Genomic DNA, 13,535 nt, shown 5'->3' with positions numbered 1-13,535 from the left:
GCCAGAATTTTAGCTGGTAAGCCACAGCCACATGGCAATATACACATTACTAGAAACGGGTTAAATTAATATGTAAGAGTTAGCCAATAAGAAGCTAGAGCTAATGGGCCAAGCAGTGCTTTAAAATAATACAGTTTCTGTGTGATTATTTCAGGTCTAAGCTAGCTGGGTGTCCAGGAGCCAACTAGCAGCCTCCCTTCTCCAACATCTGAGTATTAATCCTCTGTCATATGTATAACTGGCACAGTTTTTTTCCCTCACTTCTGTGCACTGTCTCTTTGTTGGCTTTCTTCTGCTATACAGAAGTTGCATGAAGCCTCGTCTAGTTTCCTGAAGTCCTATTTGTCAATTGTTGGGCTTGTTTCCCGAGTAACTACACTTCTACTTAGAAATCTATCTGTGCCTATATATTGTAATATAGTTCCTACACTCATTTATTTCAGTTTTGGGCCTTATGCTGAGGTGAGAGATTTGGTATAGTTTCATTCCTGTATATGTAGACACCCAGTTTTCTAAACACCAGTTGTTGAAGATGCTGTCTTCGTGTATTGTTGACAACTTTATCAACAATCAGGTGGTTATCGTTATGTGTACTTAAATTTACATTTTCTATTATATTGCATTGATTTCTCATGTGTGTTTTTGTGCCATTACTGTGCTGCATTTATTATTTTTTACCATCTACTATTTATGGGTTGGTTTTTATTCTTATTTTTTCAAACTCTTAAGCTGTATCAGTAAGTTATTTATTTGAACTCATTCTGATTTTGTAATGTAATACAATGTGCCGGAATAAATTTCTGTCTTATGACTTCAGTTATGTATGTTGTGGTTTCATTTTCACTTGCTTCCAGTATTTTTATTTCATTCTTGATTTTTTTCTATGACTTATTATCACTAAACAGTGTGCTATTTAATTTCATTGAGTTTGTGTACATTTTGGAGTTTCTTTTGCTTGATTTTAAGTTTGTTCTCCTGTTGTCAGATAAAAATACGTGGAGCCATTTCAATTTTTCCCAATTTATTGAGATTTTCTTTGTCTCCCATATCTGTTTTATTTTAGAGAAACTTCCACTGACTACCAAGAATATTGCTTTGGTGGAATAGTCTTTAGACCTTGGGTCAGTGCTTTTGGTCTATGTTGACACTTAGCTCTGACGTTCTCTGTCTTTCTGTTTGGATAACCTATCCATTGGGGAAAGTGGGGTATTGAAGTCACATACTATTACACTGTGTTGATGTTAATCTGTGGCTTCACATTTAGTATTCTTTGTTGTATGAAATTAGGTGCGTCTGAGTTTGATGTATATATGTTTAGATTTATAATTGCCTCTTGGTTTCCTTGATCAGAATGTGGTCTCTTCTTTATCTCTTCTCATTAACTTTAGCTTGAAGTCTATTTTGTCTGATATTGGAATATCAATTTCTGCTTGTTTGTGTCCTGCTATTATTTTGCAGTGCATACCCCCTTTCACTCTAAAGTATTGACAGTTATTGATGAGGTATGATTTCCTGCAAGCAACAATAAATTGGATCCTGTTTGTAATCCAAACAGCCAATGTATATCATTTGATTGGGGGATTACAGTCATTAATATTCAGAATTACCATAAATAGATATGTGCCTAATCAGTGCTCTTAGTCCCAGAGTAATTTATTTTCCCCCATTGCCCTGTGATTGTGCCAATCCTTCTCCGTGGGGCTGATTTGGTGCTCATAGATTCTTTTCACCTGATTTTAATCCTGGAAAGGTTTTCTTCCCCCCCCCTCCAATTATGATTGAGAGCTTTGCTAGGTAAAGTAGTTTGGGTTGGTATTTGTCATTTTTCAGAACTTGAAACATGGTGTCCACTCTTCTGGCTTCTAGGGTGTCTGTTGAGACTTCTGCTATTCTGACAGGACTGCCTTTATATGTGTCTTAGACCTTCTCTCTTACACCTTCTAAGACCCTTCCTTTGTTCTATATATTTAGCATTTTTAGTATAATATGGCATGGGGAGTTTCTTTTCTAGTTCCACTAACGTTCTATGTGCTTCTTGTACCTGAACGGCCACATCTTTCCCCAGATTTGGGGAATTTACTTCTATCATTTTATGTTGCAGACTATGTTCTATGCCTTTAACTTTGGATTCTTCTCTTTATTCCATTTCTATAACTCACTGGGTTTTGTCTTTATATGGTATCTGAAGGTTCTTGCATATTGCCTTCATGAATTTTCTTCTAAATCATTTTATTGGATCGAATGATCCAATTCCCCTGCTTTGTTCTCAAACCCTGGTATTCTATCTTCAACCTGATCCATTCTGTTGAGGGAGCTTTTTATTGACTTTTTATTTGACTAAATGAGATTTCTCATTTCCAACTTGACTTCATTTTGGGTTTTCTCCAGTATTTCTATCTCTGTTGAATTCAATTTTCATATCATGAATGATCCTGACTATTTCATTCAACTGTTTGTGTTTTCTTGGGATTCCTTCACACGTTTGTTCCTGTCCTCTTTAAGCTCATTTGGGTGTTTGTGTCCTCTTTGGATTCCCTGGACTCTCTGAGCATATTTATAATTGCTGTTTTGAATCAAGTGCCATGGGTTTCATCTAAATTGTTATTATTAGCTACCATTACAGTGAAATTAATATTTAGGGTAATAAACTATCTTTAAAAATATTCATGTTTTTGTAATGGAACCTGGGTATCTGGAACTAGGTATAGGCTTCCTTTTGGTACATGTTTGTATCCCACCTGTCCAGAGGCCTGAATTTGGGTAGTGGCTTAGGTAGTCTGAGGGACCTTCAAGGGGATAGACCCATGGAGATCAGTTTTCTTTCTGGGGTTATGTGAGTGGCTAAGAAGAGTTCCAAGGTTAGGTATGGTTTGGTGGCTTTAGGAAATCATTAGAAGGTAGAACAAGGTAAGTAGTTCTTCTGCCATAGCAATCTAATAAACTGAGCACCTGGAAGATTTCCTGAATCTAAGAGGGAGGAGCTGAAGGGGGAAACTAAGTCTTTCAAATGCTGGCTGCCTTTGTGATAGGCTCCTAGAAAGAGCCCCAGGTCAGAAATACCAATAAAAATATACTTATTTGTTTTCATATTCAGTAGATTATGGCAATGCAGTATAATTCAGTTTTCACCATAAAGAAATCATGCTATTTATTAATAGGTGACGTATAAGTTTCATCTAAGTAAACACACATATTTCTTAGGAGTTTCACATGAAAAGCATTGAGTTGTACATATTAAGCACCTCTCTCAATAAGATATGAAATATCTACATCGTCCAAATGGTTCCCTTTTGCCATTTTAAACTAGAAATGACCCAGCTATAGCACTGAGGTCAAATGCACAGGGCCTCCAGCTTTCCTCATCTCTAGAATGGTTTTAAAGCGCTACTCTGGAATCAGTCACAATAAGGCAGTTTCAGCAAATACAGATATTTGTTGGCTACAAGCATATAAGGTGGGTATATAGAGACAGCGAATGTCTCTTCATTATTCATTTTCAACCAAAGACTTACCTTGCTGTCTATCTAGTTTGAATACATAATTTAAAAAGTTTTTGTCCCTCCTCAATCACTCGCTTTTCTCTTTCATTGTTTAAGTACCATTTTGTTTTAATTGATAAGCAATAACTCTTGTTGTTTTTGTTTTTTGACACAAGGTTTCTCTGTAACTTTGGAGCCTGTCCTGTTACTAGCTCTTGTAGACAAGGCTGGCCTCGAACTGACAGAGATCTGCCTACCTTGGCCTCCTGAGTACTGGGATTAAAAGCATGCATCTCCACTGCCCAACTTGACAAGCAATAATTTTTAAGATATGATATGATGTTCTTATTCATATATATATATCATAGAGTGATATATATATATATATATATACATACATTTTAACAACAATATATTTGTGTGTGTGTGTGTGTTTTGTATTTTTACCAATTGTGAATCGCTTTAACAGTCTCTGTTGCAAAAATGAAGTTTCTTTGATGAGGGGTGAGAGCTATGTTTATCTGTCACTATGAAGGTAAAGTATTTAGGATACAGTTAGAAGTTATATTGGTTTGGAGAAATGGCAGTGACAGGTTTTTCTCTAGGGTCTGTGTCCCCTTCAGCTACCAGTGTTTGGTTAGGACATACTAGGCATGAGTTCCCTACTATTGAGCTTGTCTTGAGTTCAACTAGACACACACACACACAGAGAGAGAGAGAGAGACAGAGAGAGAGACAGATACACACCCTCTCTCACACACACAATTGAGCACTATCCAATCCTTTTATGTAAAAAGCAACAATATGGATAAGCCTAGAGAACATTATGCTAATTAAAATATGCCAGGCATAGATAACTAGCTGCTGTATGATGTAAATAAAAAACAGGATACTGTTGATAATTTTCTTTAGTGTAAAGATGCTGTCTTAGATTTTCATGTTTGTTTTATTTCATGCACTTTAAATTAAGCAGGTAATAATCACTGAGGTGATGCAATTTCGAATAACTGAAGTCTTCTTAAGTCTTTCCTCATTGGCACAAGCACAGCATTTACCTTGGCAACGAAGTGGAGGAAGGAAGGGAGCCAGAAGGAAGGGAGCCAGAAGGACATAAAGCACCAGGTAGAATTTTTAATAGCCTTTGGGGGGGGGGACTTCTGGCAGTCACAGCTTATAAGCTAACATCCAAAAAGTGTTTTGGCTTCATTTTATAATCTCTTCCAAGAGAAGGAGAAGGTTAATTAGAATTACTGCATTATGGGACAAAATGATCCCTCACTGAAGAGAAGGTAGAACCAAAGCAAAGTTAGTTGACTATTGTATGGCCAGCTGCGACCTTTTTCAGAGAATGCGTTTACTGAACTAGTCAGAAGATATTAAACACATAAAAATGGCAAATCAGATCATGCAAGGTCTGCTTCAAACCCTCGAGGCAATTAAGTGATCTTAGAATAAACTACAACTTACCAAGGTTCACAAGACCGTCCTGATTTGGTCTCCCCTCTTCTCCATCCATCATTGTCACTCAACGCCGACTTCTCCCTCACTCTATTCACAGACTTTTTCTCTGCTCCTTTGATACCCTACTTCATTTCTCAGTCCACAGTAACCCAGAGAGCAAAAGAAAACTTTCGCTTTCCAAATTACGCTGGGACACACTAGAATGCATATATAATAGATGAACCTCAACTCTTCATCACCTAGTCATATAAAAACAACTTGAAATAGACTACATACATTAACTTAGGAACTAAGACTATAATCCTTCTACAAAAAGAATGTTCTAAACTTTTTGTGCTAATTAAAATATGAACTGAGGTAAAGCAAAGATTTTTAAAATAATACACATTACTATTTAAAAAGGATGTAGAAAAATACTGTTACTTTAACAAAATGCATTTTGACAAAATATAAAAGATGTTTTTGCCTTTAATTAAAGTTTTTCATTAAAAAAATTTCAACTAGCCGGGCGGTGCCCAGCACTAGGGGGGCAGAGACAGGCAGACCTGTCGGAGTTCAAGGTCAGCCTGGTCTACAAAAGCTAGTTCCAGGACAGGCTGCAAAGCTACGGAGAATCCTCATCTCAAAAAATCAAAATAAATAAACAAACAAATAAATAAATACATTCAACTATAACTTTCTGTATTTTTTTTTTACATGTAGTGGTCATAGACCCCAGTGGAGAACTTACTTCTGTCACTTTTATAAACCAGGCAATCCATAACTGTGATGGAGGAAGGTCATTGGTTAAAATAAAAGGAACTGCTTTGGCCCATGTTATTGGTTAGGACATAGGTAGGTGGAGTAAACAGAACAGAATGCCGGGAGGAAGAGGAAGTGAGCTCAGACTCGACAGCTCTCCGCTGGGGAGCAGACGCTTCAGAGAGAGACGCCATGCTACCTGCTCCAGGGAAGACGCATGCTATGAAGCTCTGACCCAGGATGGACTTAGGCTAGAATCTTCCCGGTAAGACCGGTGCTATATAGATGATAAGAAATGGGCTAGTCCAGGTGCGAGAGTTAGCCTGGAAGAGGCTAGGTAGAAATGAGCCAAGCGGTGTTTAAAAGAATACAGTGTCTGTGTAATTATTTCGGGTAAAGCTAGCCGGGCAGGCAGCTGGGGTGTTGGGGACTCAGCCCCGCCGCTCCCTATTACTACAAATGGCGCCCCACGTGATGGACTAAACCCACTTAAAAAACCTGAGAAGGCTTAAAAATAAGGAAGAGAGCGTTTAACACAGATTTTTGCTGTTTGTTGGTGGTGTGCTGTAGAGAGATTTCCTGATTTGGCAACAGCAGCAGAAAAAAAACACTGTGTCATTTTAAAGCACAGCTTCTTGGGGCTGTGCCCCCAGTGCAAACTCTGGCTTTATGTTTATGTTCCCACTTGGGATCGGAAGGAGAGTGCTCTGAGACCATGATGATGACTCAGAGCTCCCTGCCTGCTCCTGGGCAGAAGGCAGAATCAGGCTTAGGCAGGTGGAAGAGCATGGCGGATTCCTGCCGCCATACAGAGACGTGTTTTCAGACTGCGCAGTGCTCTGCGTGTCAGATTTGGATGTTACTTGGATGAAAAGAATTTCTGTGCTGCACGCTCAGTCTCAGAATTAAAGTGCTGAGTGCCGCTCCTACCTGGTGATGGAGCTAGCACAAAATGGTACGTCCTCCATTTTGAAATTTTCCTGACTCAGCAGCAGGAACAAACCTGTGTTGTTTTAAAATGCCGGCTTTCTGGGCCATCCTGCCAGGGCAAACTCTGACTGTTTGAGGCAGGAGGGCCAGCTACCGAGAGAGGACTTGAGTGTTGTCTGTTGTAGCTCGCTGGCTGGCAGGGACCTTGAAACGCCATAGAGGTGTGGCTATAAATATGGCTGCAGCCTGTATATCTGCCATGAGGCTGGAAAGCTAAGGAATGGGCTGGATCCAGCCGTCAAAGCCACGCCTTTAATCCTACTGAGATTGCTTGGCAAATTAAAGACTCATGTGGTCATAAAAAGAGAGATATACAGTAAAGAGAGATTCAAAGACAGAGGAAATTTCTGAATGGTTTAAAGTGTGTTAAAAATATATGCAGACTAAAAGTTAAAATTCTTAGAGTAAACCTCTGTGATTTCAAGGTGTGGTAGCACACGCCTTTAATCCCAGTGCCTAGAAGGCAGAGACAAACAGATCTCTGTGAGTTCAAGGTGTAGTAGTGTACGCCTTTAATCCCAATGCCTGGGAGGCAGAGACAGGCGGATCTCTGAGAGTTCAAAGACAGCCTGGTCTACAGGGTTATTCCAGGTCAAAGATATGCGCTCAGAAAGCAAAAAGTTAACCTAGGAATGTCACAGCTTAGATTCTTAAGTGCCTAGTGATTTAAAGGCGCAAATCAAAAGTGCTCCGGGATAGTAAAAAATTGTAGATTCACAATAGGACAGATTCAGACCACTAAATGAGTCACACTGTTGGATGAATGTACGTTGGCTTGGGAGAGAGAAGAAAAAGAATATAGAGAATAAAGTTAATGGTTAAAAAAAAGGTAAAGTCTTTAAAGAGACAGAGTACAGATAGTTAAGAGATTAAAAGAAATAAAGAAAAATAAGCCATGTAAAAAATGGATAATTCACAGAGAGTCTGGATTATGTACATTGTGTTTTCTTTAAAATTTTTGACTGTGAAGGAGCTAAGTGCAGAGAGACATTTCATTATATGGGCTGACAAGTGGAACCAGAACGGATATCATGAGGGTATGATTTCAGAATTTGGATCTAAGGATATGATACTTTGGAAAAGAGATTCTTCTTTTGTTTTCACAGAGGATGAGACTCTATGGATTTCTTCTATTCCAATTTGGTATGATGGACCACGTCCTCCTGAAGGGTTGCTGTGAACATCTTCAGAAAATTGCTTTGCTCAACTGCCCACTGAGATGAAACTAGCACACAGGTTATACCATGAAAGACCTAATTAACGACGCCCCCATTCAGCAGGAAGCAGTTTGGAGAGAAAAAACTGCGCCCATGTTCCCAAATATAGTTTATAAAACGTTCTTTTACATTTAAAGAGGGATGTGATATAGATATGAATAATTTGCATTAGTATAGATTTTGCTTTATTGATAGAGATTTAAGGTCAATTTTGTTATATGTATAAATGTGTCTGATGTAACTTTTACTTGATAATTGTTTTGTTATATGTAATTTTGCTATGTTAAAGTTAAAGCCTTTTTTTGTTTAAACCAAAAAAGGGGAAATGATGGAGGAAGGTCATTGGTTAAAATAAAAGGAACTGCTTTGGCCCATGTTATTGGTTAGGACATAGGTAGGTGGAGTAAACAGAACAGAATGCCGGGAGGAAGAGGAAGTGAGCTCAGACTCGACAGCTCTCCGCTGGGGAGCAGACGCTTCAGAGAGAGACGCCATGCTACCTGCTCCAGGGAAGACGCATGCTATGAAGCTCTGACCCAGGATGGACTTAGGCTAGAATCTTCCCGGTAAGACCGGTGCTATATAGATGATAAGAAATGGGCTAGTCCAGGTGCGAGAGTTAGCCTGGAAGAGGCTAGGTAGAAATGAGCCAAGCGGTGTTTAAAAGAATACAGTGTCTGTGTAATTATTTCGGGTAAAGCTAGCTGGGCAGGCGGCTGGGGTGTTGGGGACTCAGCCCCGCCGCTCCCTATTACTACATAACTGCATTCTAAATATTTATCCTATATCCAAAGCTAAATATAGCCCCCACCCTTCATCAAAACTTTTTTATTTTTAATTTTAGATAAAGACTACTACTGAAAATCTACAACCACAAAATTCAGACCATCCTCAGTTGACCCATCGACGGTAAAATTCCTACACTTAAGGCTCGGAGAACACTGAGGGAGAATCAGGCAGAAAGATCATAAGAGCCAGAGGGTCAGGATGTCTGCCTTGCCCTCAAAATACAACAAGAAGTTGCACCCATGAGACCTTAACAACATGGTTGTCTAAAACAGACCTGGAAGAGAGCAATACCAGTTACTATGCTATAACATAAGTGTAAGAGTGCCATATGGATGCCAGCATGGTAGTATGGGTGGGGAAAGTCTAACAGCACTGCCACCCCTAGATGAAGACCTGAAGATGAAGATAGATAGATGACTTCTGAGAAAGGAAAACTAAGTCTTCTCCAGGGATGAGTGCCCTCAAAGTTTGTACAGGTGGGCATCCCCAAACAGAGGCATAGACAAACAACCCTAAATAGACTCAGTTTGGGCATGTGTGTATGCCTCATAATGTATCTGTTTATACTCTTAGTCAAAGGCTACTTTCAACCCTAATCAGAGAGTGGTGGCACATGCTGAGAATATGTGACAGATGAGAGCTCAGGTTTAAATGAGTCATTTATATTGTGTCTTCTAAAGGCTAGGGAACAGTTGAGAGAGACACAGAGAGAGGATAGAAAAAATATAGAAGTCAGAAGATAGGGAATAGCGCAGTGAAATCCCCATTTTCTAGATAAGACATAGCAAATATAATCATGAACTCAAAGCAGCTTGTTACTAGGTCCCCCCAAGACAAGTCCTCAGCGGTAAGTTATGGGAACCCACCTTTTATTGATTGACCTTCCAACATGTTCCCAATGTGTACTCACCAGACTCCAGTGGATAATTCCAACCCCAAGGCCACAAGACATTTGTGTCAAACCCAGAGGGACACAAACAAAACAAAAAGATCTGAATGTGGGAAGGAGATTGGCAGGGATGAGGATTTGACCAGGGAAGAGAGGAGGTTAAGTTGGGGAGCTGACCAAGGAAGAAAGGAGGTCAGGATGGGGAACTGACAAGGGAAGAGAGGAGATGGGAATTGACCAGGGAAGAGAGGAGGTAGGGTTGGGGAATTGACCAGGGAAGAGAGGAGGTGAAGATTGGAACTGACCAGGAAAGAGAGGCGGTAGGAATGGGAATTGATCGGAGAAGAGAGGAAGGGAGGGGTGGGGAACTGACCAGGGAAGGGAAGGAGTTGACAGAGGGTGGAGTTGAGAACAAGTGGAATGCATTGTATGCATGCATGAAAATCTCAAAAGAAGAAATGTAATTAATAAAAAGATATAAAACTGTTTCACCATGCTAAAATGTCTACCTATTCCTCTTTGTTTTTGATCCCATGCCCCAACTTCCAACCTGCCCTCTCCTTCTATGTCAGTAGTGTGTCCTATCATCTTGATTTCAATTTCATTTCCTTGAAGGAAAATTTTGAAGATGAAATTAAAGTATCTTCCTTTGTATAGTTGATGCTTTGAGCAATTTTTGTTAAGTTTGTGTTCTAATATTTTTGTATTCTTACTGATCTGTTATTTATTTGATTCTTGACTAGAAATAGTTGTTTGATTATAAACTCTTTGCTGGATACCTGTATGGGAGTACTTTATGCAAATGGGTGACTTTTCCTTTCGCATCCCTCTAAAGTATAGTTTTCTATGAATAAAAGTTTTAAGAGTTTCATATATGAGGACTGTATTACCATCATTCCTACCCCACATTCTCCCTACTCTAATTCTCCAATGCTATCTGTGTGGCCCCAACTTCCTCTCAAATTCATGATCTCTAATGATTACACACACACACACACACACACACACAGACACACACACACACCATCTCCTTGGTTTTGTTCCTCTAGTGAATCCTGACTAAAACACATGTGTTGAACCAGCTCACCCGTGGAAATGAAATCAACTTGGTTATAATGCATTCATCTTGAATCTAATGTATATGTATTGAATCATAGATATGCATTTGTGTGTGTGTGTGTGTGTGTGTGTGTGTGTGTGTGTGTGTCTTTTTCTGGCATGAGGATAATACTAGTTTTATAAACATACATCAGTCAGAATGGCTAAGACCATAAACATCAATGATAACTTATACTGGAGAGGATGCGGAGTAGAGGGAACATTCCTCCATTGCCGGTGAGAGGGCAAATTTGTTCAGCCATTTTGGAAATCAGTGTGGCGGTTTCTCAGTAAAAAACCTACCTTAAGACCCAGAAATACCACTCTTGGGCATATACGCAAAGGATGCACACTCATACCACAAGGACACATGACATCTTGAAATTTGCAGGCAAATAGATAGAACTAGAAAATACGGTACTTTTTTTTCCTTTTCTTTTTATGGAAACACTTGAATAGTATTGAGACTTGTTCTTCTTTGAAGGTCTGGTAGAATTCTTCAGTAAATCCCTCATGTCCTAGGCTTTTAGTTTTTAGTTGGGAGACCTTTTATTATTGCTTTCTTCTTATTACCAGTTGTAGATCTGTTCTGCTTAAATTATTTATCTCATCCTGTTTAATTTTGTTGCATTTATACATGCATCCTTGTCTTTTAGATTTTCCAACTTAGTGGAATAAAGGTTTTCAAGGTATGTCCTTATGGTTTTTTTAAAAATATCTTTATTATCGGTATCACTGTCCCCCTTGTCATGTCTAACCCCAAGGCAGTCTTATTCTGTTGTCAGGAGAGGTTGGTTTTTTTTTTTTTGGATGGGGGTTGGAAAGAAAAGGGGTCTGTGTGGACTGGGACAGCTGGAGAAGTTCCTAGGCAGAACTAGTTTGGAGCCTAGTTGTTTTCATCACCTACCTTGCCGTGTGTGTGTGTGTGTGTGTGTGTGTGTGTGTGTGTGATGAAACAGCAGGGGAAGTTCCTAAGGCAGTCAGGAAAAGGTCCAGGGTGTTTCCAGTCTCTTATCCTGCTGGCTGCATGGGCATGGAGCAGGGTACAGAAGGAAGTTCTCAAAGTGGTGCCTGCTCTTTATCTTGAGCATGATAAATCCATCAAAGTCCGGCAAGGTACGCACTATTATCAACATTCAATATCTGCCAGCTTAAACTATATGACCTGTATTTTTGTAAAGTATAATACCATAAAGCCAAAATAATTAACAATAACATTTTTTTTTTTTTTACAAACCAGGGCAACTTAAGTTAAACAAGAGGTAAGTGTTTGATCATGGCTGTGGTGACACAGAAGCGAAACAGCTGCTAGTCGTCCTCAAAGGAGAAAGGGAATGAGGCACAGATGGAGCTGGAGCTCATCAAAGCCTGGGTGATGAGCAGCCCTACATCTCCCCCCAGCAAGCTGCTCTCAAAATACTTGCAGTTCCTGCCCTCCTCCAGGCGTTTGAAAGGTGAATTACCTAGCAAAATAACATAATCCCAGAGAATCTAGAAACGTGGAGGATGGGTGGCTCACATCCAATTTCCCCGAGGAAAACTCCCTGCAAAGAACCCTGCCACCCACACAGGCAGCCCCCAGCACCTCCCTCAAAGCACTCATAGCTGTGCACTGGGAATGGGGAAGATACAGAAAACACAGAGACAGTACTTAAGTCAGGGAGCAACTTCAAAAACTATGATTAATATCCAAAATAAGAAAAGATGCTGTATCTGTTGATGCACAAACCCTCAAGAACAAGGCTACCACCTGGCAGGAATAATCACTTGGATTCAATGAACAAAACATTCTGGGAACCACTACTATAGTTTTACATTGTTTGGGGTTATATTGTTAAATAAGATGGGATTAAATAAACTTCAGTTAGTTAATTAATTAATTTAATTGATGGGAAAACACTTAATTGGGCCACAGAAGACCATCGTTTCAGGTTCTCACTAATAGCTTGCTCTTGGTCAAACCCCTTACACAGCATGGACCTTCATCCATCACAGATCTCAGTTTATTGATTTACCAGGTAGAGGTGTAAATATTTGACCATAAGAGGGTCTTAAAAAGGGCTCAAGAGATCTTTTGTAATTCTACAAATGTCTCGTTCCTTAACGTGTGTGCATGTGTGTGTGTGTGTGTGTGTGTGTTGTGTTATTGGAAAGCTATCAAGAGGCAAGGGACTTGTGGACTTTTCAATATTTGCGTGTGTATTTCGATGAAAAAGTTGCCAAAAAATGAATTTTTAGTTTTCTTTCTAACCTGGATCTTCATGTCTGTTAAAAGGAAAGTATTATGGTAGGAAAAAAATCGATATAGAAAGGACATCCTCAACATGATTCAGTTTGTTGCCAACTACTGAGACCCTCAATGAAACACCTTCTTATGTATATCAATTAACAGTTAAGACAACCTCCACAGACATGCCCACAGCTGACCCGATGGAGGTAATTCCTTTTGTTTAATAATAAACTTATTTACTGAATATTTGAGAATTTTACATCATGCACCCCAATCCCACTGACTTCACAATCCCTCCATATCGCCCCTCACCCATGCAGTACTCCCCCAAAGAACCACCCCAACATTTAATTAAAAACAAAACTCTGTCTTTCGTGTCTCTCTACCACCTCTCCATCTCCCGTCTAACTCTGAGGCTTCGGTGTGTTACGCAGTAAACCCTTTCATCCACTCAGCCCCACCTGCAAATGTTCATGGCCATGAGTTAGGGTCTGGTTCAAGGCCGCTGGCACACCCTTGTCATTGGGCCCTCACAAAACTGCTGTTGCCCCAAGTCATGGAGACCCTACAGCTATCGCTCTGGCCCAAGCCATCAAAGTCAACTCTTGTATACCCACAGTGAGGGGTGGGGCCATCTCTCC

This window comes from Microtus pennsylvanicus, chromosome 7 (genome assembly GCF_037038515.1).
Source record: "Microtus pennsylvanicus isolate mMicPen1 chromosome 7, mMicPen1.hap1, whole genome shotgun sequence".
In the NCBI taxonomy this organism is placed as follows: Eukaryota; Metazoa; Chordata; class Mammalia; order Rodentia; family Cricetidae; genus Microtus; species Microtus pennsylvanicus.
This window is presented reverse-complemented; position numbering follows the sequence as displayed.